Below are 27,655 nucleotides of genomic sequence, written 5' to 3' on the forward strand. Positions count from 1 at the left end.
TGTATCTGTCCTTCAAGGGCTAAACCTCCAAGAATGCAGGGTGAGAAGTCAGTTTATCAATTGTGAATGAGACTACTTGCAGTATATGCCAAGTCAACCAGTCAGCAGCTTCTCAATTTGGCTGATCAATTTATACAGTGTGGATGTTAGCCCTGGAATTACAAAGTTTATTTCCCTTCTTCAGGGGAAAAAAAATCAAATAAATTTGCCAGCACCTCGAAGATAAAAAAGGTACAAAATAACAACTAGAACAGTTTTACAAAGACCGAGTCCTTTCAGATTAACCTAATCCTCCCTAGCAGAAAAAAGTTTTAGACAAGGCACAGGTATGAACCCTTTTTATCCAAGCAAACACTTAGTAATTTACTCCTAAAACTTCCAGGGTACCCAGACATTTCTTCATCTGATTTAAAACACAGGGGATAAGCTGGTAAGGCTGATATATTCGGCAAGTCTTTTCTTCTCACTACCCCCTCCCCCCAACAGCAGAATTGTATTACACATGGCACACATTTAAAAATGTAATATAATCAAAGGAAGCATTATTCTTACAAAGGCTATTAAAAGAGCTAAGTAAATTCATACAGTATAATAAAAATGATTTATTTACTATGAGGAAAAAATGGAAGGGAAAATAGTACAGCTCAGCTCCATCTGCAAAATCAGGTTCCCATAGAATATTAATCTTCATTGATTAGCTTGGAAGAAAAGCAAAGCTTTACACTTTCACTTTTACAGTGTGAGTTAATTCAAATACTTCAATTTGACAAAGCCCCATCTGATCACACTGAACTCCTTAATACCAAGCATTGCAGAATATTCTATTTGCTTCTTGAAATCATCAATTTATGTCCAACAACATCTGTAGGAAAATGAGATTTGCCAAATGTCTCAAAACAGGGAGCCACAGTTCCTTGGCTTTTTGAGAAGAGCAGTTTTTCTAAACACCCCCCCCCCTTTTATGGCAACATGTCCTTCTAGAAGAATAAGAAAGGAATAAAGACTTTCTATCAGAAAGATTGTTCAATGCCTCGTTTCAGGAGATATATCGATACCTTGGTGTCCATTCACAACCAAAGGTTCAGAATCCTAATTTTTCACTGCCAGTGGCCCTGGGAAAAAACACCACATTCTTTACCACCCATTACTGCTTTGGGGGCTAAAGTAAATACAGACAGGCATTTCAGTTTCTCCTGTGGCATTACCATTTTGTCACGTTATTTTTATAAAAACAAACAAACAAAAATAATCACAGTCTTGTATCTAGACTGTTAATAACAGTCTCTAGTTTGTCTGGTCTCCGCTTCATTTACCGATGGACAGCAGATATGGTTTAGGGTCCTTCCTCTCCCAAATCCATACTCAAAATGTCACCAAAGCAACTAGATTAATTCTTGTGCCTAGAGATCTCTGCTCAATATTAACCACTGAGCATGGATCTCTGTTTACTATTAACCATGAAGATCGTGGATTTTACACCTAAAACAACCACCTGTGCACACCCAATCTCTCTTTAAGCTTGAGCCCTGTGTTAATTTGTTCAAATCCTAACTCCACCCATACTTGCTGTGAGGGGCAAACAGCTTCATCTCTCTGTCCCTCAATGTCCTCGACTGTAAAGTGGGGATGATGTTATTAATTGTTAATAGTAGCAGACTTCCAAATTAACAGAATGAGAATTCCTCTGTTCTTGTGACATGATCAGTCCCCTTTGTTTCACTCTGCAAGCTTCTTCAATAATCCCTATCCCAGTTTATAACTGCATATTTGTCTGAGAGATTATTTGACACATGACTCTCTCCCTAGCATGAAATTGAAGGTTCAATGAAGGCAGTAACGTTGTTGCAATGTTCCCCCATCACATGCCCAGAATGTAGCACAGCATCTGTCCCAAAGAAAGTATCAATTCATACTCGTTAAATGAATGACTGAGTGAATGAAAGAATGAATAAAAGAAACTGCCCAAGGGGCTAACCTCAATTTTTTTTTTTGGGGGGGGGTCTGGAATCACTCCTTTTTTCTCTGCCTTGAGTCCCTTCACTCCTTGAATCCACCACTGTTATTAAATAGAGGAGGAAGTTGTGTCCCTGCATGGCTTTGTTTTTAGGATCCCTTGTCCTAAGTCTGAGCTTGGGCTCCCTGGGTACCGTGAAGTTCTCTCACCCCCTTTTTCCAGCCTCCAGTCACAGAGACCCTCCTCTTCTGAGCTGAGACCCCCAGCCCCACACCTAGTTCACAAATGCCCACCCTCAGTGTCCCAAAGGAGCATCACTTTCCAGGTGAGATGTATCCACCTGGGGGCATCCCTCCTTCATACTGCTTTAGGGTTCTGAGAAGCAGTTAACAGATCATTAACTTCATTGGCAGTAGAGGAATCTGATGAGAGGTTGTGGTTGGGGGATACCCCCACCCCCTTTTGTTTGTATGTGTCTGGGCATGGTGAAGGGGGAAGGGGGACAGAATAGAAACCTGAGGGGGCTTCTGCATAAAGTCATTATAAGACGCCCTAAGCTAAATAATAGAAAATCTCTGTGTGTCCTTTACTTACTATTTTATCTATGTATATACTTTTAAAACTAGTTTTACAAAACTGAAATCCCATGCACGTACACTGTAAATATTTAAAATAATTCGAAGAGGTTACCCTTTGTCCATCCTAACTCCCCTGATCCACAGCAACTTTTCTCAAGTTAAGTGTCTTATGTCATTACACAGCACAGATGTAGCCCCCTTTCACCGTATTGACAAATGGAAGCCCACCGCGCATGCTGTGTGCTCGCTGCTCACTTTTCCCCCCACACCCATAATCATATGTCTAAGAGCTTGTTCAATGGCAGTGCAGGTGATTCTACAACATGCTTTTCATAAATGCATAGTGTTCGATCCTAAGTATGTCTCATGACTTGTTTAACCAGTTCTACCTTGATGCACATTTAGGATCAACAAGCAAGGCTACGTGAGCCTCATTATGCATGCATCTTTGTGCACATGGGTGAGTGTAACTCTAAGATAAATTTCTATTAGTGCAATTAGAAGATCAAACAGTATGGGCATTTTTAATTGCAATGGTTGTTGCCAATGGTATATTAATTTAACATCCTCCTCTGCATAGGACTGGCTTTCTTGTTTTACAATCGATTCATCATATATTTAACAAATCCCAGGGAACCACACTCAAATACACAAACACGTGCAGACAAATACAGAGACTGAAGTAATTCTTTTGTTCACCACTGGGTATACCAGTGCCTAGAAAAATATCTTGGGAGACAGTAGGTGCCTAATAAGCATGTACTTGACAAAGGCTTGATAAAGGGATGTATGGATGACTTTTACATCTGGCCTCTGTATAGGTTAACATCTAAAAGTCATCCATTACATTGCTCTGCAACTTGTGAGTGCTTTTAAATTCTTTGGGAAGCAGCAAAGCATAAATTGTATATAAATAAGATATAAATGAGTTAGCTCCCTATTGTTACTGGGGAGAATAGTGAACACATGTGTTAGAACACACACGTGCATGCTCCCCGAACGTGAATTCTCTAGTAACCCCTTTCTGCCACGCTTCTGATTCCAGAGTTGATGTCATGATGACCCCAAGTCTGTTCTGAACCATCAGAGACTGAATTATGATGACCACAAGTGTAGTGAGATATGTTTTATTTTATTCCAATTAGCCTGAGATTGGTCATCCCTGCATCTTATTTCTGAGACCAGAAGCATTAAGCAGCATCTTCCCCTGGTTTGTCTCTCCGTCACTCTGTTCCCACTTCCCCAATTTTTTGTCATTTTCATCCCCCTTTATATTTTCTAGGTCAATGGTATATTCTGAAATGATAATGGAGAAAAGGAAAGGGGAGCCAAACTCTTGTCTTTTTAAGTCAGGAAAACCCCTCAACTCTTCAGAGTCAAGCAAACACATGCTCTAAGACCTCAACTGTGGAAAAAGAGGTTATTGTTAAATGACTTTTAAGATCCTTTTCAGACACAAAGGACACATATGAGAAAAAGATTAGAAGACTTGAATTCTGTGTAGGCTTAACAGCTATAAAAAGTAACCCCGCCTACTCCATGATTCCATTTATATAAAATGCTAGAAAAGGCAAACTAATGTATAGAAACAGAAAGCAGATCAGCGGCTGCCTTGGGGAGGGCGGGAGGGAGAGATGACAGAGGGGCAGGAGGACACTTGAGGATGGAGACGCTCACTCTCTTGATTGTGGTGACTGCTTCCTGGGTACGCACAGACCTCAACACTTACCAAAGGGTACACTTTAAATGTGTGTTTAGTAGGTGTTAATTATTTCTCAATAAAGATGTTAAGAAAAAAATCCTGAAGAAGGAGGACGATTACCATGAAGTTCTAGATGAGGTCAGGCTCTCACCCTGGGGTGGCCTCCTTCCCAACCCTTTCTGAGCTAATACCATCTCCAGATTGCGCTACACTTCTACATATCCTCCCTGCCTGCCCTTTCAGCCCCTGCTCGAAGGCCCCACCTTCTCTCCGTCCTCATCACATGCCACTCTCCCTCTTGCTTACTACCCTCCAACTGCTCTCACTTTGAACTTAGCCATCTCTTTCAGTCTGGGAGACTCCATACCTCCTGCTCCTCTGCCTAGAATGTTCTTGCACTGCCTCTTTGCAGAGCTGGATTCACTTTGGGTATCTGCTTAAACGTCCCCTCCTCCAAGAGGCCCTTCCTGACGACTCTATCTCAAATCCCATCTCTGTCCCTCAGAGCACTTACCACAGACTGCCATCAGGCATTCATATACTTGCTTTGCCTCTTTACGGTCTGTCTCTTACACTGGAAAGCAAGCTTCATGCCATGGACGATCTTGTCTATCTCCTTACTTTTTCGTACCCACTGACAAGAAGAGTGCCTGCTCATGAGAAATACAGGTTTAACTAATTCATTAGTTTTCTATTTTATTTGCTGTGTATCTGTTTAATGCTGTTCATCAGACACCTTTGGGGGCATCTGCTCAGATCACTCTCCATCTAATTCACCTTAATAAATTTGGGGCTTCCTGGGGTCAAGGATTATGTGTTATGAATTCATATCTCAAGGGCCTAGCATAGGCTTGCACATAATAGACTTTCAATAAATGTTTGTTGAACTAAATTAAGTTATTACACCAGAAACCAAACAGTGATTATTATGCCAGGGCCTTGAGACAGACTGATCTCTGAAAGAAAAAGTCCTAAAGCGCACAGAAAACCCAAACATTTAAGCAAAAAGACAATAGGTAGTCTTGGATCAACAACCTAGTGAACTGTAAGAGATTCCAAAGACAGGTTCACCACTGAAAATCATGCAGGGTATTTGTTCCTTTATTTGTCTTATCACCAGAAATGTAAAATGAATGATGGAGGGATGCAACATACTTTTCAATCTGGTCCCTGCATTTGCCAATTCTCAACTAACCTTGTTATACAATTAGCTAAAGCTGCCCGTTCTCTGACCAGGATGGATAAGAGAGTTATCTCTAAAGATGGACACACACACACACACACACACACAGCCACCTCGCATGTGGTAGTTAATGGATAACACAAGTGGACTAGACTCAAGACATGAACTACATACATCTTCAGAGTTCATGGTGCTGTTACGGATCTATAACAAAGGATTTTTAAGGATTATGGAGGAATTCATCAGGGGGATACTAAATAATTGTAAATATTCTAGGACTTTCTCTCAGTCCCGGGAATGCCAGAGATTTGTGCAGTAAGAAACCCTGCTAGACAGAATCGTTTCAGAGAGCTGTCACTAGCAAAGACAAAAATGCGGCATGGAACAACTGTTTTCCTTGCCTAGCATTAATTGCCCACCTCCACTTGTCTTGAATGGACCTATACCTCCTCCATTCTCAGATCAAATGGATGCAAAGAAGATGAAAGTTCTGGCCTCCATGGGTGCTCATGTGACCCACATCTGTCCAATGACCATATACTACTGCTGGACCAATGTGAATGGCTCATGAATGGATGGGCATATACCCTAAGCTGGACAAATGAAAAGCAGTCCTGAAACTTTGCTTGAACTTAAAAAGACTCTGGAGGCAAAGATGCTCTCTTTCAACTGGAGGTACTTTGCTAGAAGAACAAAGGAACTGCTAGTGGCTACCAGGAAGAAGGGCTTGTCTGTGACTGAAGACTACATCAAAGAAAACAGAGCTGAGAAAAGGAAAGACAAATATATGTATATGTATATCTACATACATATATATGTGTTTATATCTGTATATTTTAGATAGATCTGTCTATAGGTCTCTATCTAATCTATAGTGATATCTATAGACTATATCTATAATAAATCTATAATAGTCCTAAGAATATTATCTGAGTTTCTTGATGCAGCTGCATCTGAGATCTACCTTTTACACCTTTCTGTTTATTATGCCAGTAAATTCTCCATTTCTGTGATTTTGCTTAAGCCTATTGGAGTTGGTTACTTTGGCCACTCAAAATTGCAAGAAGGCAGAGAAACACCCGATAACAGAACAAGTCATTTAAAGATGTGCACATTAGCGTCCCCTGGTTTAGTGTCCCTATCTCCATTGGCCATGCACATGTAACCACCATGAAAAACACTTGTCTTTGGGCGCCTTAGTTGAAATATCCACACTGAGGAGTTAGCAAGCTAGTAGAAAGAAGTCCTGACTTGACTATAGAAGCCCAATCTTCTCATCCCACTTTAACCATAATTTTGAAGCCAGGTAAACCAGATCTTGAGCAAGTTATTTTACTTTTCTAAATATCACTTTTTCATCTATTACCCTGGTACAGCTTCCCTCCATCTCTGAATTAGAACAGTCTATCCTAATCAGAGGGGTGTCATCTCCTGATGGGGATAAGGCAAGGAGCCTGATTCACTTAGAAGCTTTTGCAAACTACACTGGTTCTGTCCCATGAGAAACCGCAGTAACTGCCTGCCCAGTGTTATACTCTCAATTCTGCTGGAAGGGGTGGCAGGGTAGATGGGGTAAGTTTAACAATACAAAGTCTTCGATGTAGCACCTGGCATTCGCTATATGAATGCTGTTTTTATTATTTAACTTGGCCTTAATTTATTATATATATATAACATGTTATATATATATATATATATATATATATATAATTCAGCCATCATTTGGGATGGCTTTAACAGATGACTTTAGCTTTTATATGTGAAAAACACAAGAGAAAGGTTAAGTTCTGTTTTTTACTCTTGTTGTTATTATGGAATAGGAGGCAAAGTTGTCTGAACCAGCAAATGGCTGGCAGACTCTAGGCATCCATGCATGTTTGAAAGAGAGACTTGGGTCAGCAAACAGAAACAGCTGCTTGAGGGTTCTCATACTTGGAAAGAGCTTTGGCAAACGGTGTCATTAGGTACGGGTAGCTCCTTGTGGCTTAGACGGAAATTCATTTTAGGTCACAGGGCTGGAGACTTCTGAAATATTGTTCAGTACCTTGCAGGTTTTTCTTTACAAATTGTGATACTATGATGCCTGCTGGTTATTATGTCCTATATGAGGCTTATTTTTTTCTATTTATTTATATTTCTCTAAATTGTTTTTATTATGTAAATATCACCTATACGTAACAGGGAAAATTCAAAACTGCAGGAAAGTGAAAAGAAGAAAATTGCAACAAGCCATACCATCCTGGTGTGTTTGCACACTTCTAGAAATAAATTGTGCAAAGCATGGCCTCTGCAGACTGACTTTCTGGGTTCATATCCTGGCTCTCTGATACTTATTAGCTCATAAATTTTAGGAATTTTAACCTCTCTAGTCTTCAAATTCATAACATGTATCATGGGGATAATAATCATACCTTCCTTCCTATCATTGTTATTTTTAATATATTTCAAAGGGGGACCTTAGCATAGATTCCTTTTTTTTTCATTTATCATCTCTTAATTCATTAATATGTTGTGACTCTCTTTCACGCCAATTATTATACTGCATTTCTAAATTCAGTAAGACTGACAATGGGCCACTTCTTTGTTAGAACGTAAGTTCTGGGGCGCCTGCGTGGCACAGTGGTTAAGCGTCTGCCTTCGGCTCAGGGCGTGATCCCGGCGTTATGGGATCGAGCCCCACATCAGGCTCCTCTCCACGATGAGCCTGCTTCTTCCTCTCCCATTCCCTGTGCTTGTGTTCCCTCTCTCGTTGGCTGTCTCTCTCTGTCGAATAAATAAATAAAATCTTAAAAAAAAAAAAAAAAAGAACATAAGTTCTCTGTGGATAAAAGGTCACACCAGCTTCATTTGTTGTTTTATCCAGCATGAGGCCCAGTGCCTGGCCCTTCAAAAGCAACGCCATGCATGATTATGCACTGCTAAACCAACTTGAGACTGGCCACGTCATCACTTCAATACAGTTCAAGTTCTGGAAATCAAAGTTGATAAAAATGCAAGAGAATGAGGTCACTGGTTTTCCATTCCCGATTTAAAAAAATCACAACTTGGAAAGAAATGTGTGAATCTTCAAGTGGTAAAACATACAGTAATATCTTGTGCAGAAATCTTGGGAAGCACCCACACTTTTCAGAAACAGAACTTTCCATTATAGTTTTCAGGAATAGAGAGAAATACTTAGAGAGTAAGGTGTGGAAATAAATAAATGAATACTAGACAGATAAAAAGGTAGACTCTGTGTGTGTGTGTGTGTGTGTGTGTGTGTGTGTGTGTGAGTGTGCGCGTTTGTGCGCATGCACACAAGCAGAATTAGGCTCAAGCTTGCAGTTGTATCATCCATGCTCCATGGGAAGGCTCAGTCAACTGCAATGCTCACAATACATTTGTAGCACTCGATTGAAGTACATGCATTTTTGGTTTGAAAAGTTCTTTTGAAATTAGACTCTGTTTTCTAATAATCTCAAAAAAATTGCTGCTTGGATGATTTTCATTTCTCTGTAAAATGACAAGTGATACTTCAGTTTTTAGCAAAAGGTTAATGTTAAGTCTCCAAACTTTATAAATTGTACTTTCTCCATAAAATAAACTATTGCATGCTGGTGTGTAAGATTAGCGAGAAATGTTCACACTGTTGAAAATAGATGGATTTTGCATTTCAAGGTGACAAGTGCAATGTCAGACCCAATCAATCGATCACTGCATAATTATTATTGCAAATGATCCATATCCATGCCGCAAACCTTAAGGGGAATTTAATGAAGCAGTAAGCACATCAATAATAAGATCTACTTTGGTCTCTATTAAATCTCATGATTCATAAATATCCTGGCATGTTTTATTCTTCCTTTAAATCCTGTGAAGACATCTAAAAAGTGAATGCTTGAAGGCTACTATTTAACACTTCACTAAAGACAATTCTAAGGCTTTCAGAAAGATTTAGGCTCAATATCAGATCCCTCTTCACATAGAGGCTAATGGAATCCAATAGTCTACGGATAGAAACAGAACAGAGTTCCTCTACGAAGTCAGAAACAAGGTAGACATTTTCATCTCCCTTCTCAAATTTGAATTTTCATGAGGAAAGCCCCTGCAAATAGCAACTGAGCTGGTATCCGATGCCCAAGAGCGAGAGGAGTGTTTCTTCTTGATGAGAGAAAGAGTAGACTCTGGCAGGAGTTTGCCTGCCTACACTGTTTTGTTGTGAATTAGGAAAAGGCACCCTCCTCTGGGCAGGCTGGAAGGTGTAAAAACTGACAGCTTATCTCATCTTTGTGCAAAGAAAATGGCACCCTTGCCTCTGGGGGGATGCAGCTTCAGACCGTGGTACGTGGTTTGATAAGGGGGGCAAGGGGAGCAAAGATCGGATTTCACCCTTGGCTCCATGCCTCGGTGCAATTCACCAACTGTACAGTCCTTGGACTTAGGATGCAGACAGACCAGAGCCAAACGGTTCTGGTTTAGAAGTCAGAAATTGCAACTCATCGCTGCTAATGTTGGGCATTAGCCAAGTTCTAACATCAAGAGGGGCTTGGGACAGCAACAGGCCTGGGAGCAAACTCAGCATTTGTCTGTAGTGGCAAAGAAAAACATTTAAAAAATATGCCATACATTGAATACCTATTCTACATGCCTTAAATTCTTGCTTTCACAAAACGCATCTTCTAATAACCTCATAATAAACTTTCATCTTTGTCTTAACTATTACGATCTTTTCAAAAAGTGTCACTTTTTAATATGTGGTTTACTTTCCTTATATACATGGTTTGATTGTATAAACTTGGCTGCATCGTATCTCCCTCTCTGAGCCTCCTTCTTGCACCTAAAATTTTCCGATGTCACTTATGTATGCACTGCTATATTCTATGATTAGTATTATCAATGCTCTGGAATGTGACTTAGAGATTTTGGGCCATCACTTATGAGTATTATTTTTTTCCTGAATTCCGTCTTATTCAATGAGTAGTACATTCTCCAATCACGATGCTGCATCATGAATTCCTCCAGGCTAAAGGAGAGCTGGCACAGCACAGGCTTAGTTTCTTTCTGTGCCATGCTGGTGCAGAAGGAATAAAGTCATGGCTATGGGAACGGGTCCTACACAAGCCAAGAAATGTCTGCATGGAAACTTCCAAATGAAAGCTTGAGAAAATGTTTAGTATATTTAAATAACTTAGGACCACGTATCCTTGTACCTATTAGTTTTGGGTTTTGTTTTCTTTTTCCCCTGTGTTTCTGATTTCCCTGGGAAATAATCTTTGGTTGGGTCATAAAGTACTAGCTTTTCTCTTTTTAAAAAATACTTTGGGACACCTGGGTGGCTCAGTCAGTTAAGTGTCTGCCTTCAGCTCAGGTCATGATCCCAGGGTCCTTGGATTGAGTCCCACATCAGCTCCTTGCTGGGCAGGGAGTCTGCTTCTCCCTCTGCCTACTGCTCGCCCTACTTGAGCTGCTCACTCTTGCTCTCTCTCTCTCTGACAAATAAATAAATAAAATCTTTAAAATATATAAATACATAAAAAACACTTTATACTTGCAAGCTAACCTCAAAATGCTCAAGTTTAGATCCCCACCAAAAATGCCTGAGAATGAGTCTTCTCAAACTCCAGCAAGCATTCAGTATATTATCTTTCAAAAATTTCTCTCAATTTGAAAAAAAAAATGGTCTTAGTTTACATTTATTTGACATTGGGAAGGATGAACATCATATCTTATATTTATGGCCATTTGATTTTCCATCTGATTCATCTGTTTATCCTCCTTTGCCCACTTGGTACATTTTTAAAGTTGTTACTGTTCATTTCATTAATATTTATCATGGGCTATGTTAAAAAGAAAAAGAACATCCAACAATAAAGAAATGGGTAAGTAAATTATATTATATCCAAATGCTAAAAAATGATACCAACTTTAAAAACTCATGTTTTCAAAAATATGTAGTAACACTAGAAACTATTCCTAAAATAATTTGTATGAAACTATATTTCTAGTGTGACTCTAGTTTTTGAGGAAAAAGGATATACAAGTAAATTCAACTATATTGATCTTTTAAAAGATGCAGAAATACATCAAAACATTAACAGTTGTGAGTGACAGGTTTGGAAGATTAATGTTCTTATTCATATTTCCAATTTTATAATGCCCAGTTATTACTTTTGTTTTCATAAAGAGAGTAATCATAATTCTTTTTAAAAGGAGATTTCATGGGCATTTTCTTCTACCCATTTTTCAGGATGTGGATACAAAGACTTGATGTTAATTCATTCCTTTAGAGTCCGAATTTAAAATCTGCTTTTATCTTCTGTTTTCTTTCCTCTTCATCCCTCTCTGAAGCTTTTTTTTCCCCCTCTGCTTGCGAGTTTTATTTAGTAACGGGGGGGGAAAAGGAGCCTAAAGTCTCACATTTCAGTGCAAAGCATTGAGCTAAGCACTAAAAATGGTTCTGTCGATTCATCCTCATGCTTCTTCAAGTATTACCCTCCATTTTAAAGTGGGTTTAGTAAAATGTCCTAGGCCACACAGTGAGCAGCCGGTACAAAATGAATTTGAACCCATATCTGGCTGGCTCCAAAACTCCCTGCTCTTTAAACCACTTCCCACTGTGGATAGATGGGAGGTCATCCCTGCAACTGTGTACACCGTCACTCACCCTTGCAGGGGATGTGGTTTGTTGTACTAACAGCGGTAACCGTGGTAATAGGTAACTTTTCCCAAACACCTACTACCTGCTATGCATGATTCTGAGGACCCTTTTTGCAATGCATGATTTGATTTCACCACACCCTTTTAAAAATAGTGCTAGGCAAAAGTGACATGCAAAATATTTAGCAAGCAAGATCGTTTGGGCACTGACCCACTAGAATGAAGGAGCAACTAACAGAAAAGGCTGCTGGCTGGAAACAAACCAGGATGGCCACTCAGCAGTCCGGCTCAACGTCAAGACTATAATGTCATACACTAAGAAACTTGTTGTCACCTGCATGTGATACATGATTGTGATGTTTAAGAGTGCCGACGCGTGTGTGCGTGCACAATCTCTTTCTTTCATGAAGTAAAGTAGTACAGCTGTTTTTGCTTAATGTTACAAATGACAGAATGAGTATGAGTCTTTGCCCCTTTCATTGGTTTAAAATATTGAGGGTTTCAGGGAAAATCTGAAGCTATCATGCATATGAAAACAAAACAAAAAACAAAACAACAGCAGCAACAACGACAAAACCCAAAACACCCCCCTCCCCTCTTCCTCTCAATCCCCCATTAACTAATTGTGTTCCTCTTCTCATTTGTAGCACTTGCCTCTTTGATTAGCCTTTTAATTTAGCACATTAACAACACTCTCTTTACTTGAATACTCCATCACTGAGCTCATTTAAGTCGAATGCCCTTGAAGATACTTGAAATTCCTAACAACACTCACCATTATTAAACCGTTTTGTATTTCTGGTCATCAACCGGAGGTGTCTGGTACTGGACAGACTGAACCTTGTGGAAAGCACTGTGATTTATTCAAGGAGTCCCCATCCCATTCTCCCCAGCTCTGCAGGTGACCTAGCAGCTTCAGTGTTCCACACACTGTTCCTTTTTTTGAGTTTCTCCTTTATCCACCCCCTTCCCCATCAGAGTTTTTTGGTAAATGAGCACGAGAAGTGTGCTGATTCAGCATCGTGAAGGAGTCATTGTAGAGGTCTGAGGATCAGGTCGCTTTGAAAATAGGGATCAGAGCTGGATGCGGAGAAGCAGTGGGTGTAGTACATATGTGTGCTCGCCTCATGAGTGGCAGCAAAGTTAAAGTGGGTAGAATTCAATTATTTGTAGCAGATGGAGAAGTGCTTGAGATCTAGGAGAAAAACAACTACTTAATGCTCCAACACTTTTCAAGGAAAAAAAAAAAAGGTCACTCCCTTAGTCTTCTCCCCAACTCTCCATAGCTCCTCCTGCCCCTTGCTTTAATTCTAGAATGTACGGCAGGTGTGGGTTTCTAATATTACATGAAGTGCTATGCAGCTCTAACCCAGCGTGATCTGGCTCCTGCACCTCTCAGAACTCCCTCTCTGGCCACACTCCCTTGTACCCCGAGCTTTGGCCAACCTGGCCTTCCAGAATCTTCCTTGCACTCAGTGTCCTCCTTGCTACAACCTCTACCTAGCAGTTTCCTCCCTGATAGCAGCCTCCTAATCCCAAGTCCCAGCTGAGAAGACCCCTTCTTAGACAAACAATGCCCGATGCCACCTTTCCTAATACCCCTCCCATTACGTACTACCCAGGCACCCTTGTGGTTTGGGTCTTAGCCCTTACTATAAGCTGCAATTATAATGTTTATTTATTTGTATAGCGGGCATCTGTTGTTTTTACCTAACCATCATTTATTTCTCCTTCTGGTAACAGCTCTTTAATATTTCCTGGGAAGCCACCTCTTCCCTACTCGCAGTTCACGTTTTCTTGGAGCTGAGCCTACTCTTACCTCAGATTCTGAACACTGAATGTTTTACCCAGGCATGGACATTATGTCTCAGGAATCGGTTGGGTGTGGGTAGTTGACCTACCCCAGGGGCAAGAGAATTGCTCCCAGAACTTCTCTCAGAACCCCCTACTTCTTGGATGAATGTGGTCCGTCCATCAGGGCTGCCATCATAGTGCATGTCAGCTGGGAACCACCTCTGGCCACCTCGGCCACCTTGTGGGGGAAGCATACAGGAAAGTGGACCTGAGAAACTAAGTCTGAGTCCCAAGGACATGACTTGATATCCACGTCCCCTTAAACATCTACCTTTGGACTTCTCAGATATGTGAATCCATATATTCCCCTTTTGAACTCAACTTAGTTCTGCAACCATGAGTCTTAGCTAAAACCCTTTATCTACTGGTTTTGCTCCTTTGTTGGCACATGTGCTTTATTCTGTTCTCTTTTATCTGTCTCCTGAATTACATACAAGTTACATGAGTACTGGAACCATATCATGCTCCCTTTGTCCCCAAAACTCAGGGGACATAATATCTGACACATTGGAAATTCTCTGTAATTATTTTTGAGCAAATAAGTGAATGAAAAGAAAACACGTTTCTATTTGTTTAGTGATACATCAAGATCCTGTAAATATAACCATCATCAATAAACATACTTTGAGCTCCCACCTAGTGCGTATCATGACATTCACGTACAGAGAAGTAGAGAGAAGGCTCGGGACACTTCTTCCATGAAAGGACTCACAGTGTAATGCAGAGAATTAGAAAAGAAACAGCCAAATGTAAGACAGCATGCAACTCCATATCACTGATAAAAATTTAGCCAAATTTTCATTTTGTCATGGGTCCTAGCTATTCTAGCTAGAACAAATTACGAACTTTGCCAGTAAAATATAAATAGATTTGCAAATAAGAAGAATTGCAGGTCACTCTTTAATAGTAAAAAGATTATTCCGCAAGGAACATTTGCCTTTGATGTACTGGAAAAGCAAAGTCTGTACTTCAGGTATTAAGAGATGGGGACAAAACTTTTGGGTAACCAGAGAAAGCAAATAATCTATATTGTATCCATAGTAAGGTATTTAAATATAAGCAGAGAGTTCTTCCTGCCTCTTCCCCACTCTTTTATATTCTGCTCTTATCAAAGGGTATCTCCCATTTCAGCCATACCACCTCATCCACTGGCAAAGACACTGGAGTGGGATAAAAAATACATCAATAATAAAAAACTGTAAAAGGGATACAGAAATCCCCACATCAAGGTACCTAGAGGTGTCAATCCAATATATAAAATGCAAAAGTCTGACTCTAAGTGATAAAACCATGAGGAACATAAGATTCAGAACGCGGAGACAGCCATGGTGTATGCTACCCACTGCACACCACCATGTGAAATAGCATTACATCTCTCCCAAACATTTCCAGATCTTCCTCTTCCTTCCTACACCTACCTCTCCTTCCCAATTGTTTTCTTGCATTTCTGCCTAAGATGCCTTTGGATAATAAATGGAAAGCACAATCTACAATTTTTCCTCTACTTGTCCTAAAAGCTTCATGTTCCTTAGTTGTCAAAACAATGCTCTATTGCTTCCCGAAATTATCTTGTTGGTATTGAATATCAATTTTTTCAATTTGTTCTTCTCTGAATGGGGACACAAGGTTTGTACAGAAACTAATTTGCTTATGTCGTTCAAACCTGCATCGTTTGATCAAGTATTTGTCTGGAGGTTTGTGAAATTTTCTAAAGGTGTATGTATGAAACACTGCTCCAAATGTAAAATGAAGAATAAAAGGGCTGCTTCACATTAAGTCGGTTTTTTACCATCTGCCAGAGCTAAAGAACCTGCAGAGCTGGCCAGTAACTATGTTTAAAAGTTAAACATAAAGTCTCTAGAACCTTTTTATATCAACATACATAAGGTTTTACCTGTATATATACACAGGCAATATATACATATCATTATATATATACCAACATCAGAAAGGACTATAAGCCTCGTGCCGAGAATTTCCTACTGAGAGAAAGCATTGGCCCATTTTATTTTGTTTCCTTCGATGTAATGCCATGTTTTTGCTGCCCTATATAGACGACCCATTATTTTTGCAAGAATCTTTAGACACAAGAATTCAATGAGTTTAGTGTCATTATTAGATTGGAAAGAAAAATGGATGGGGCTTTATGATACAAATCACTTTACAGACAAAGAGGAATGTGCATGTAAACAGAATTTCAGAAAAATACAAAAAAAGTACCGATCAATTTACATCAATGGCTTCTGGGTGCTCAAGCGGAAAATAACGTATTACTCCCTCTGCCAGAGAGAGTCTGCAGTGAGTAGAGGCCATGAATGGTTAAGCCAGAGGGAGAGAAGATGTAAGTCATAAATGAGCTCCCATTCATTAACTTTCGGTCCATCCAGTTTCCTGCTCATCACGCAGAAGGCTGGGATGCTTATCCCAATCGGCCTTCTTGTATCTGAAGAATACCTACATGAACGGGTACCTCCAACTCAGAGATGCTGGGAAAAATGTTTAAAAATATCCTGTAGCAACAGTACAGGTGCTCCTTTGTTGGACTGACGAAGAGGAGGTGGGCTGGGTTTGGAGGAAGAGAATGGCGGTTGAAGTGTTGGAGAGAATGGGAGTATGTTTGGAACTCTGAGCTGTCCCTGGGGATATAGAGACAAAAGTGGAGATTTCAGTATAAATTACAGTCAAGAAAGATAAGGAATGAGTAAGGATGGGATTCTTCATCACAGTAACCAGTGTCGAGTGGGTCCATTTTTCTGAGCCCCTAAGACATACGGTGACCACTGTGGGTGCCAAATAAACTCGCCAGGTCAACAGAAATGAATTTCTGAATCAGAATTCTTTGGGGGAAAAGGAATCATCTTTGTATTCCTGAGGCATTTTTCTACAAAGCAGTCCAGTCGTAGAAAACATAGAAATTCTCAGCATCGGGATAAAGCAGTGAAATCGTTCTCCCCACAACAGCAACAAAAAATGTTTTCTTTGGTTGCTACCAGAAATTTCTAGCACAAGTTCCCACAAAAAGAAACCATTCGATTGATGGGCCAAGAAATATGGGGGAAAACAGAGCATACTCAGGCTTCCAAAGCAGAACTAAGGAGTCACAATGAAAAAGGAGGCCGTCCTAAAGTTAGATTTGGCAAAGGAGAGCGTGTATCTGAGGCAGGAACAAATAATTAGCAAATCTGCGAACTGCAGGCAACAGGTGATTAATGTTCACCATCAACCTGCCATTTTCAGCTCTTCAGAATTCTCAGCCTAGCCTCTGCTTCACTGTATATTCCCCAAGGCGCAACTAATGACTGGCATACAGTCTGTGCTCAATAAAGGCTTCATAAATAATCAACAAACTGAACGAGTGAATGTTTCATGTATATATTAGCACCATGCTAGGTCCTGGGAAAGATTTATACAAACAGAAGCAACCGGCAATTAAAGAATGGGTTAAACTGTGGAGAACACGTATGCTGGAACACCATCCAGGCAAACATGAAAGATGTTGCTGTGGAAAATATCTAATGGCACCAAACGTTAAGTGATGAAAGCAGGTTACAAAACAGTCAGTTCTACAACAGTGTGATCTCATTTTTTTCAAACAGAATATTCCCTCTCAGAGGCTTTCTTTTTCCCTTCTTCACATTTTAATGTATCTGAACTTGATATGTGTTTTACAATTGATATGGCCTTTTGGTGTGATGGCATTGCAGCTGCTACGCGCGCGCGCACACACACACACACAGACACACAGAAACAAACAACAAACCCTCCTAATAAATCAATGGTATGCCATAAAATCCTTGTAATCAATGTTGCTTCCAAATTGGGAAAATAAATGTGCATGAACTTATGTGTGTGCTAGAAAAACATAAGAAATCAGTGTTAATATTTTGGTATATGTATTAGGTGCTACAAGAGTTAGTGCTATTTATTTTCTTCTAGTTGCCTACTTTTACTACAAAGGGCACATGCTTTGTTGGAAATAAAGTGGCAAGAAAATTGTTAAAAGAAGAGGAAGAGATATTGTTCTGCCCTAAAGGGGTTTAAATAAAATTGGTTTGATGATCCCAGAACATAAAACCACCTGAGTCTGTATCTATAATTTATGCATAAACTCTCATCTATACAGAATTTATAAATCTGGCATTCTATAACCGACTTATAACCAATTGCTAGAATTCAGAGCATAGAACAGAGAAAGCTTTAGGCATTCAGGAAAGAGAATGGGCAGTTCACAAGAGGTCCCCCAAATGCCCGGGATGGGTGAAAATGCAGGAGACAAACTGAGAGTTCAGCTACTTCCAAAGTTTGCTGAGAGCAGTTTGAGAAAAGAATGTTCTGGCTGGTGGAGATCTGGCCAAGGGTAACACACCGTGGGGGGTTACAGACTCCCAGGACCCTGTAGATACATTTTCGTTTACTCTTTCATTTTCTTTCTTTCCAGTGATTGAACCACATTGTCAAAAGCAGCGGTGCTGCCTAGTGGGGTTACTGTTTCCCTCCCCTGCCTATTCAGCATCGCTCCGAGATCCTCTGCCTGTTGCTCTTTTCCACCCACTTTTACATTAGATATGTACGTATAAAACTCGGTTTATAAAAGGATGTGGAAAATCATATGAGTAAATGTGATGAAAATGATTAAAATGTGATAAAATGATTAAAAGGTTAATATAAAAATGGCAGTATTTTAACTACAAGTAAAAAGAACAGAGGAAGAGTTCTTGGTGCACAAACGAGAAAGTTCGAGTAGAAATAATAAAATAGAAATGGTTCTCTGTTTTAAGAGGGAAAAGTAAAACAAACAAACAAAGTCAAAAGCAAATACCCATCACAGTGGAGTTTCATGTGGGGCCCCTTTGGTCCAGGACCTGAGGAATAGGGTAGATGGGACCTTATCTCCCAATCCAATGAGCGAGTGTCAATGGGCAGCTTGCTCTGCCAGCCCTGGGAAGACACAGCTCGTCTGCATCCCGGGAAAGACTAATATGGTGCAAGTGAATCAGCAGGGCACTGAGAGGCTGTACGGGCCGAGGGGCTTATCTTACTCTAGGCGACGTGTTGCCTGGAACCCCGCACAGATTTGGGCCTCAGTCTAAGTGACTTCCCTGCTTTTTCTGGAAGTCCCCAGGGAAAGCTGTTTCCCTCTTCTATGGCACCCGAGTTTGGTGAATCTAAACTGCTCAGACGTTAGCAAAACAGTGCCAAAGAACTCAACTTTCTTTTCCCTGTACACCAACTTGCCCTCATACTGGGGAAATGAAGCACAAGAGAAACTACCAAACTTATTTTTATTTTTTAATAGGAAAAACTTCTTAAAGAAATGTAAGGAAAGGATCTACGCATGTTAACTGGGGCCGAAAGGCTTCAATGTTGCACCATCTGCAACTGCATTACCAGACGGGCTTACGGGAGCTAAACTGTGCTTTTCATTAGTATTCTTCCGGAGCGTTCCGTTCACACCCTGAGAAGACAGTCCCCAAAGACGAAAATGACTGAGTGGGTATGGAGGAAGAGAAAGAAGATTCTACCCCACCCGATCCCACACCTCCCAAAGAAAAGTTTTCAATCCAAATAAACACATACTTGCTGAGATCGTGTGCAATTAACACAGGTGCATATCAAGAGACTAGTTAACACATTTAAGAAACAATGACAGGAATAAACTGGATGCGGGATGTGTTTAACTGTGTCTCCGTGTCCCTTCATTTTCATTTTGATACCTGTGAGAGAGCAGCAAACGCTATTTTCATACATGGGTATAGCTGAGACTCATTTTCCTCAAGCAACACAAGCTCTAAAACAGAGATATCAGCCACACTGAAAGTATCTTTATTTACAGACTAGAAGGCAACAGCAGAACCTCCGCATTAAAAAGGAAGAAAAGAAAAGAATGGAAAAACCCTCCAAACCTCACAGCGTTACTGTTAGCTCACTAATTCATATCTCCTTAAACAGCATGGATCCAGCTGTTCCCATTTAAAGTCTCTGCCATTTTTTGAATGCAGACCAAAAAATCTGAATTAAAGATGTAAATGGAATACTTGGGCACAGGGCAGGAAGGTAGTAGACATTTCTCAATTTGATAAATGCAGTTAATAAAAACATGTAGCACCAAAAAGCATCGGTCAGAAAGAGGAAAGCAGGAATTGGGAGGCTCAGGTTTTAAAAGTCACGGATGGACTAATTACCAGAAATCGGGTTAGCCAGATTTTAGGACCTAGGAGAGGGCCAGGGCTGGCAATGCCTTTCCCCCACTGCGTTGATCTGCAAACATGTGTGTGAGTTAAGAGCCAGCAAACTTAATAAATAGAATCAACAACACCACTTAGCAACTCAAAGAAAAAGTGTGACCAGCAAACCATTACTCACCACAGTGGAACTGAAATTTGTTTACAATTAGCCAGAATCCAACCACAAAACAAAAACCAAAATAGACTCCTTTTCTTGAAATACTAGCATACTAATTTCTCTAATAATTGATGCTATGACCTCATGTGACAAGTTTTCCTAGTGCTTAAAGAAAATCCACATTTGTAAACATTCAAAATTTTAATCGATTCAGCCTCCACCGTCACAATTAAATGGTATGAGAATTCTGGTGTCTTTAGGTAAAACTACCTCTGTTATGTTCATGCTAAGTTTATGCTATTCTGCAGTTTTGTATTTCCAAACACGTCTTTCGTGATAGGCAAGTTTGAAGAGGAACTTGCCCTAAAATGAAAACAAAATAATAATAGAGACAGTCTGTCCCCAACTGGCAGAAGCCATTGTATTGCATTGTGCAAAAATAAACCAGGTGGAAATGAAGCAAAAGTCACTACAAAGGAAAATGTCCACAAGAAAAGAGGAGGGAAGGGGGGGGGGAGTCTAAACCACAAAGCTCACTGAGGGGGAAGCAGGCTGAGACACCAGCAGAGGTCACAGAACGACTTGATTAACAAAGAAGTCGACAAAAAGGCTTTCTTCCTTCCAGCAAAGGCAAGTTCTCGGATCTGAGTTGAGCTAGAAAAGTAACTGGAGGGAGGAGAATAAAAAGGGGTTTTTCTAAGTATGCTGAACAGCAGAAACCAACACTGATGATGCTGATGGAAAAGACAAGAGTTTGACGTGGCACATGCCTCCCTCCCTTGGAAGAGGGGGACACCCGTCTTGCACAGGAGATCACAGAGCTAGGTCTTGGTCCCTCGGCTGATAACAGCACACAAGTCCTTCAGTGGCCAAACTAAACCAGGACGTATATTTGTCCCCAAAACATGATTAGGGAATTTTTCTAAGCCTTTTGTGCCAGGTTGCTATTTTTCTAAATTGCAACAACAGTAAAAATCGTAGTTCATAACTACTGGTTTCCACTTCAACGTCTGTATGTGAATACCATCTCCTAAAACACACACACACACACGAATGGTGACAATACACCTCTCAGTGAGCCCAGACAAGTACAGGAAATCCACCTTTTTAAAAAACCAATCTTGCAAAATACACACATACGAACACACACCTGGTTAAGGCAAACACCACACACTGCTCTCATCTACAACACTCGGCCCCAAAATGACAAATAAGTAGTCACTTGCAAGAGAAAACAAAACAAAACAAGATGAAACAAACAAACAAAAAACACCACTACTCAGAACAATTCGTTCTTCGTAATTAAGTAAAATTCCACACAGCTACAAGTGATGCAGAAATTGCTTCATGCCTGAACCGTCTTTTCCAGACCTTTTCTTTCTTTTCTTTTCTTTCTTTCTTGTTTTTTTTTTTTCCCCCTGAATTCACCATCACAATGTTTCAAGACAAGAGAAAGCCATGCATTCCCCCCACACATTTTTTTGTTTCCTTTTTGCAACTGAAAATAAAATTGCAGCTTAATGCTAATGAAGCAGGTCTTGCCTAAACTCCCACTGGAAATGCAAGCACATGTACTGTAGCAGTGCGAGATGATTCTGCCACAAGCATAATCACCTTACACAAAATGCGATTACTCTGCGCTGCAATCTTTATCCCCGGAGTCAATTTATTAATCAGAGAGAAAGAGAGAAAAGAGAGATAGATGGGGAGAGAGAGAGATAGAGAGAGAGAGAGGGAGAGAGAGAGAGAGAGAGAGGGAGAGGGGGAGAGAGAGAGAGAGAGAGAGAGAGAGAGAGAGACTACCTACCCACAAATACATCATCATCTTGAAAGAGAAATCAAGGGCTCTCTGTCAGCAAACAGAAGTCTCCTTACTTCACCAAGAGTATCTGGAAGAAAAACTGAAACCAGTGGGTAGGAAATCTTGCCTTTTTCCTGTCAAGTCCTCAGAGCCCCTCTTCTTTCCTTACACAAGGTTTGGTGTGCTTGTTTATGAGTTTATGAGGATAGCATTCCTTCAGTGGCACTCTGTGATGTGACTTGCTTCAGGCTGCCTCCCTCTCTCTCCCTCTCTCTCAGTCTCTCTCTCTCTCAGTCTCTCTCTCTCCCCCTCTCTCTCCCTCTCTCCCCTTTTCCTTCCTAACTCTTGCCTTTCCTCTCTTTCCTGTCAAGGCTGCTTAGGTAACAAATTCTTGGTGTGGCTGCTTAATGAGCAAATCCGGACACTTTAGGCAGCCAGCAACAGTGTCGAGAACAGACCCTGGTGATACTGGTGGTATTAATAATAATAGCGATGGTGTAATCATAAACAGGCGGGCACTACACCATTTCCTGACGGCTGGTGGGAGGTTCACGGAAGTCCCCACTGGTGGAATTTACAGGAAGGCGGCCGATCCTCTTGAGGCAAGCGCATCTGCACAGAGCCGGTGACTCTGGGAGGCCAGCGTCTGAGAATTTTTTTTTTTAAACTCAAAGTAAAGCTCCAGCCGCAGTGAAAGGAACATGTGCAGCAACCGGCTTCCCCTTTATCTCTTTAAATGTACTTCAGATAAAAGCAGCATCCAGTCTGGTCAAGGCCTCCCCAGACTCATTGCTCTTTATACCACACGGCTCAGCACACTTGTCTACAGCCATCTACCGACTCCGCCGTGTCATTGCGGGCTCCCGGGCTGCCTGCTGCCCGCGCTGCAGCTGCCGCTGCCCATTGCTGTGCAGGGGTGGCCGCCTCCCTGTGCAGGCTCTCAGCGAGGGTGTGTACCGGGACCCGGGAAGGAAGGGGGGCTTTGGGGGGAGGGCCGTTGGGGCTTCTGTGCCAATTCAGCAAATCGAAAACAAAACCAAACCCCACCAACTAAACCCAGCAAATGGAAAGCCTCAAAAAAGACTTGCTAACACAAATGTTTAGCCTTCCTAACCTACAGATGGAGATTTGGAGATTATACATATGCCCTCATTAGGAGACCAGATCTTGGGGGGGGGGGGTGTGTGTGTGTGTGTGTGTTTCTTCTTCCTTCTCCGTGATCCTTTGCAATTGCAGACCTGGGAAATTTTGCAGTGTGCATAAAACTTGATCATTTCGACAGGCTCTCCCTACAAAAATCCACAGGCTTGGATGCACAGTTAAGATTTCCCGAAATTATCCAAATTTTTTTCTTCCCTGAATCAATTCTCCTTTATTAGTTGTTCTTTCTAATCCATTTTAAATTGTATACTTTATCTTGAAAATTATCTCCATTACTGAAATACATCATGAGCGAGAGGATGGGGAATGCAATTTGCCCGGCATATTAATTGATGCAGTGCTCAATTATTGATATATGGATAAAGGAGGAATTAATATTAAAATACATCTCATACTTTAGGGGAGAAGGGGAAAAACGATCTCTTGCTGGACTCTGAGTTTTGACCATTAGTTATCTATTTACACATCACACAGAGAAACTGCCTAACTGAGCCCCTAGTTGATTTCTAAAACTGCACAAGGCAAAATGTCACCTAAATAATTAAAATGCATTAGCTAAATTGTGGAATCATCTGCAGCACCGGGCAGGTGGCAAGGCACCTGTTAAAATAGCCCATAGGTAGTCGCATCAAGATGCATAATGGCCAAGCAGTTTGGGGAGAAACAATGCCAAGCCATGCTATTAAACCAACAGTGATGGAGAGATCCTTGGAGCTGGCTAGCTCCGAGTGGCAAGAAAATAACCACACAGCCACCAACTGGTAAAATCTCCACTGGGATGGAGAGTAGAGTGGTCAACTGTCCTGGTTTGGCAGGGGCCAGGAGACTTCCTGAGATGCAGGTCTTTCAGTGCTAAAAACAGGGCAGCCCCAGGCAAACCTGAAGGGTTGGTCACTCTACTTGGGAGAAGTACTAGACACACTTTGTCATTATGGTTAAGAAAAATAGGGAATGCATCTTCCTTTTTATTTTTGATGATGGAGATCACCCTTATGTATGATCTCCACTAATTCTAGATTTGCACAGAGGACAAAAATGTGTCCTTCCTGATAGGAAAACTTGGGGGTAAATATCTTTAAATATTTACATGCATGTGTTCATTTATTGATTCCACAGATACTCTACTGAACACCTGCTCTGTATCAATCTCCATGTAGGTACTTGGAATGCAGTGGTGGTGAATGCGTGATGCAGATGTTTCAAATCTGTAGATAGCAAATAGCCTGGAGATGCATTTCATTGGACCAATTCATTTTTTGTCATATTTGCCATAAATATTTGCCAATATTTAAAAACCAGGAGATTTCTAATGAAAACCTGCAAGTATATGTTTTTTGGAAATATTAGATGTGATCCAGCAATGTCAGAGTGACATTTTCACAGAGATGACAATGGGCTCATAATGAGTTTTCCACAACCCGCACCACTCCCGATTGTCCCTAAGATCAGATGTTACTGAGCAAGTGGATTTGCTAATTTGCCTTATGTGCCTGGCCTTTGTAAGCATATAAGTTTGTAAATGCCTCTTGATCTAGGATGTAAGAACACACACATGCACACACACACACACACACACACACACACACACACACCCTGAGCTTCAGATATAGAGTTTATATAGAATGTTTACAATGAAATCTAATGCTTATTTTATCTTCAGTGTTTCCTAATCTGAATTAAGATATTGGTACATTATTGGGAATGGCTAGATAGACAGACAGGAGAAAGAGAAAAAGAGGGAGGGAGAACGAGAGAGGGGGAATATATCACAGTGTGTGTATATTTTATACTTACTCTATGCTCATTTTCCACAATGAGAGTTACAGGGCACCTATCTATCCTACTACATTTGGGTAGAAATCTCATTTCACTAAGGGCAAGTGAGCTCTGGAGACCCGATGGGCTCTAGTCCTTGAAACTCAACTTGCAGAAAAGTATCATCATCTCCAAAATCCCCTCGCCTTCTCACATGGGCATTGATGTCAGTTAATCGTTGCATGGAGCTCTAATTCCTACAAGTGGTTCCACTGAAATCAACTAAAAGGAACAATGAGTCTCTTTAAGTTAGAGGTTAGTTGATTTATGCAAATTCACTTTCTTTTTCCTCTTGAAGGTGTTCACAGAAGGATAATTTGTTCAAAAGCATAGTCATATGCTTTTCTTTCCATATTTTTTCCTTTCTTCCCTCCACCATCACTGCCCCCAACTCCATTGCATGGCACAAGGCAATACAAAGATATAAAAGCAATGTTTTTTTTTTTCTCTTTCTGTTAGTTAAGTCTAAGTCAAGTAACATGTAAGTGATCCATTTGACCAGTATACTGTTGTGTTTTATTTAGCTGTATCTGAACATCTTTAAACTTGAATTATGCTCTCCTGGTCACATAGTCCCCACATGTCTTGATTGTATGATACCAGGTCTGCCTCATTCACTCACTTGTCTAAGTTTCGTAGGTATGTGAATGACCTTGGGATCAGAAGCCCATGGGAGGGATTAGAGCAGGTGACCTGAAAGGTGAGTGGGAGAGAGAAGAGCGTCTTTGAGAGATAACCTGGTGGGGAGAAGGCGGTCCGAAGATGGCGAATGAAGCAGACATCTCTGCATCTTGAGAACAAGGTAGATGCACGGTGCTCCCAGGCAGGCTGGATGTTAAGGGCCAGGGTTTCTAGCTTCGCTACAGAGCCATCATTGATAAGAAAGATAGAGAAATAACTGAAAAACCACCAACCCTAAAGAAACCATGGGCACTGGGTAACTGGTGTTGCCATAGTAACCACTACACCTGATGGTGATCCATGACCCATCCCCAGTGCCTTCTTCGTACTGCCATCTGTACCTCCAGACCCTTGCACATGCCTAGGAAGAGGGAGGGCTGTGAGACAGTTGAAAGTGAATACTTTGCCCAATGGATAGGATAAGAGACTAGATTTAAAATTAAGCTGATTCAAAATAATGAAATAAATTATTTATTGCATATCTTAGTTAATGAACTGATTTATCATAAAAGTTCAAAGAAAGCCAGCAAGTAAATATGTCTGACCATGGAGAAGTAGATACACAGCCTAGACGTGGTAGCCTATAACTAATCGAGGGATTGGTACCGATTATTTCTTGGGTTTTTTTTTACATTTAATCTTCAGCTTCTGATAGCATAGAGGACTCCCCTGATTGTGCTTTCTCTCCCTCCTCTCAGCTTGCACCCATTCATCCTCCCACCTGCTTGAACATGTGGCCCCTCCTCAAGGAATGAGATTCACCCAAGATGGTGAAACATTTTATCACTGTGACACATGCAGGAGACAGCTGTTTCCCATAAATCACGGTTGGGAGGTGTTACAATTCCTCTACTCTGGAGTCCAGAGGTTAAACAGACGGAATGGAACATTCAGTGGGCTGCCCCCTCGGGGGGTGTCAGCAAATTATTTTTATGTTTGAAATTCTGCTCATAACTAAATTGATTATTCAATCAATTCCTCAAACCTTGTTCCTTGAAATGAGCAGACTGACATTTTCTATTTACTGCCACCCCCAAAACTTCCATTTTAAATGATTTTAATAACAAAGTAAACACACTCAAATATTCAATTCAAAACCAATTTTCCCCCCTTTGCAACCTGGCTGGTAGGCCAGGAGCTGCTTTCACAGTGGATACATTTAAAGCTCCTCATTCTCACACTCAAATAGGAATTATTTTTAAATAATCAATTCAGTTATCAGCTTGACATCAAAATTAATCAATTGCAAAGCAATGGCCTAAAACCAACACTGATTAAGCTGCTGGTGACCTCTCCGTGTATGCAAGTGGCTTCTAATCTTCTATAGAAATCAAATACCCCTGGGGTCTATTAGATGATACAGCACAATCAGCACTGGACTTTCAATTTTATGAAAGAAAGTCTTCATTAAAAAGCTGAGTTACCAAACACTAAACTGAATGTGAAAAATGACTCGAGAAACCCAATGTAATCAGTGCTGGGGCCTTATTTAATTAATATGATTTCACAGTGCCCTCGCTTGACACTATTTTCTGCAAGGATGGGAGACCTGAGTGGGTAGATCAATTTTGAGCCAAAAGTTTTCAATTTTGTAGCAGCTCCAGTATCCTACCACAAGGCCAATGTTCCACTCAGTCCACAGAGCATCTGTATACCAGGGGATGGCTTCCAGAAAGGATCTTCGGCATCCCACAGAGACATATAATGACCACCGCCATTAACCAGACCCCAATAGCATGGAAAGAATCTGATCATTTCTTCTTCCCCGTAACAACAGTGGTTGTCCATATCCCATCCTGATCTCCCTGGCCACAGAGGCAAAAGCAGTTTCTTCCTCTTCAGGGGAAGTTCCAGCAATTCTTACTGCATTACCCTAAACTCTAGTGCCTTCAAAGAATATTTTAGGTCACCAAAAAGACTGACCTCAGCAGAGAGATGACTAGACATA

The sequence above is a fragment of the Ursus maritimus genome, unplaced genomic scaffold, assembly GCF_017311325.1.
Source record: "Ursus maritimus isolate PB19 unplaced genomic scaffold, ASM1731132v1 scaffold_2, whole genome shotgun sequence".
Lineage (NCBI taxonomy): Eukaryota > Metazoa > Chordata > Mammalia > Carnivora > Ursidae > Ursus > Ursus maritimus.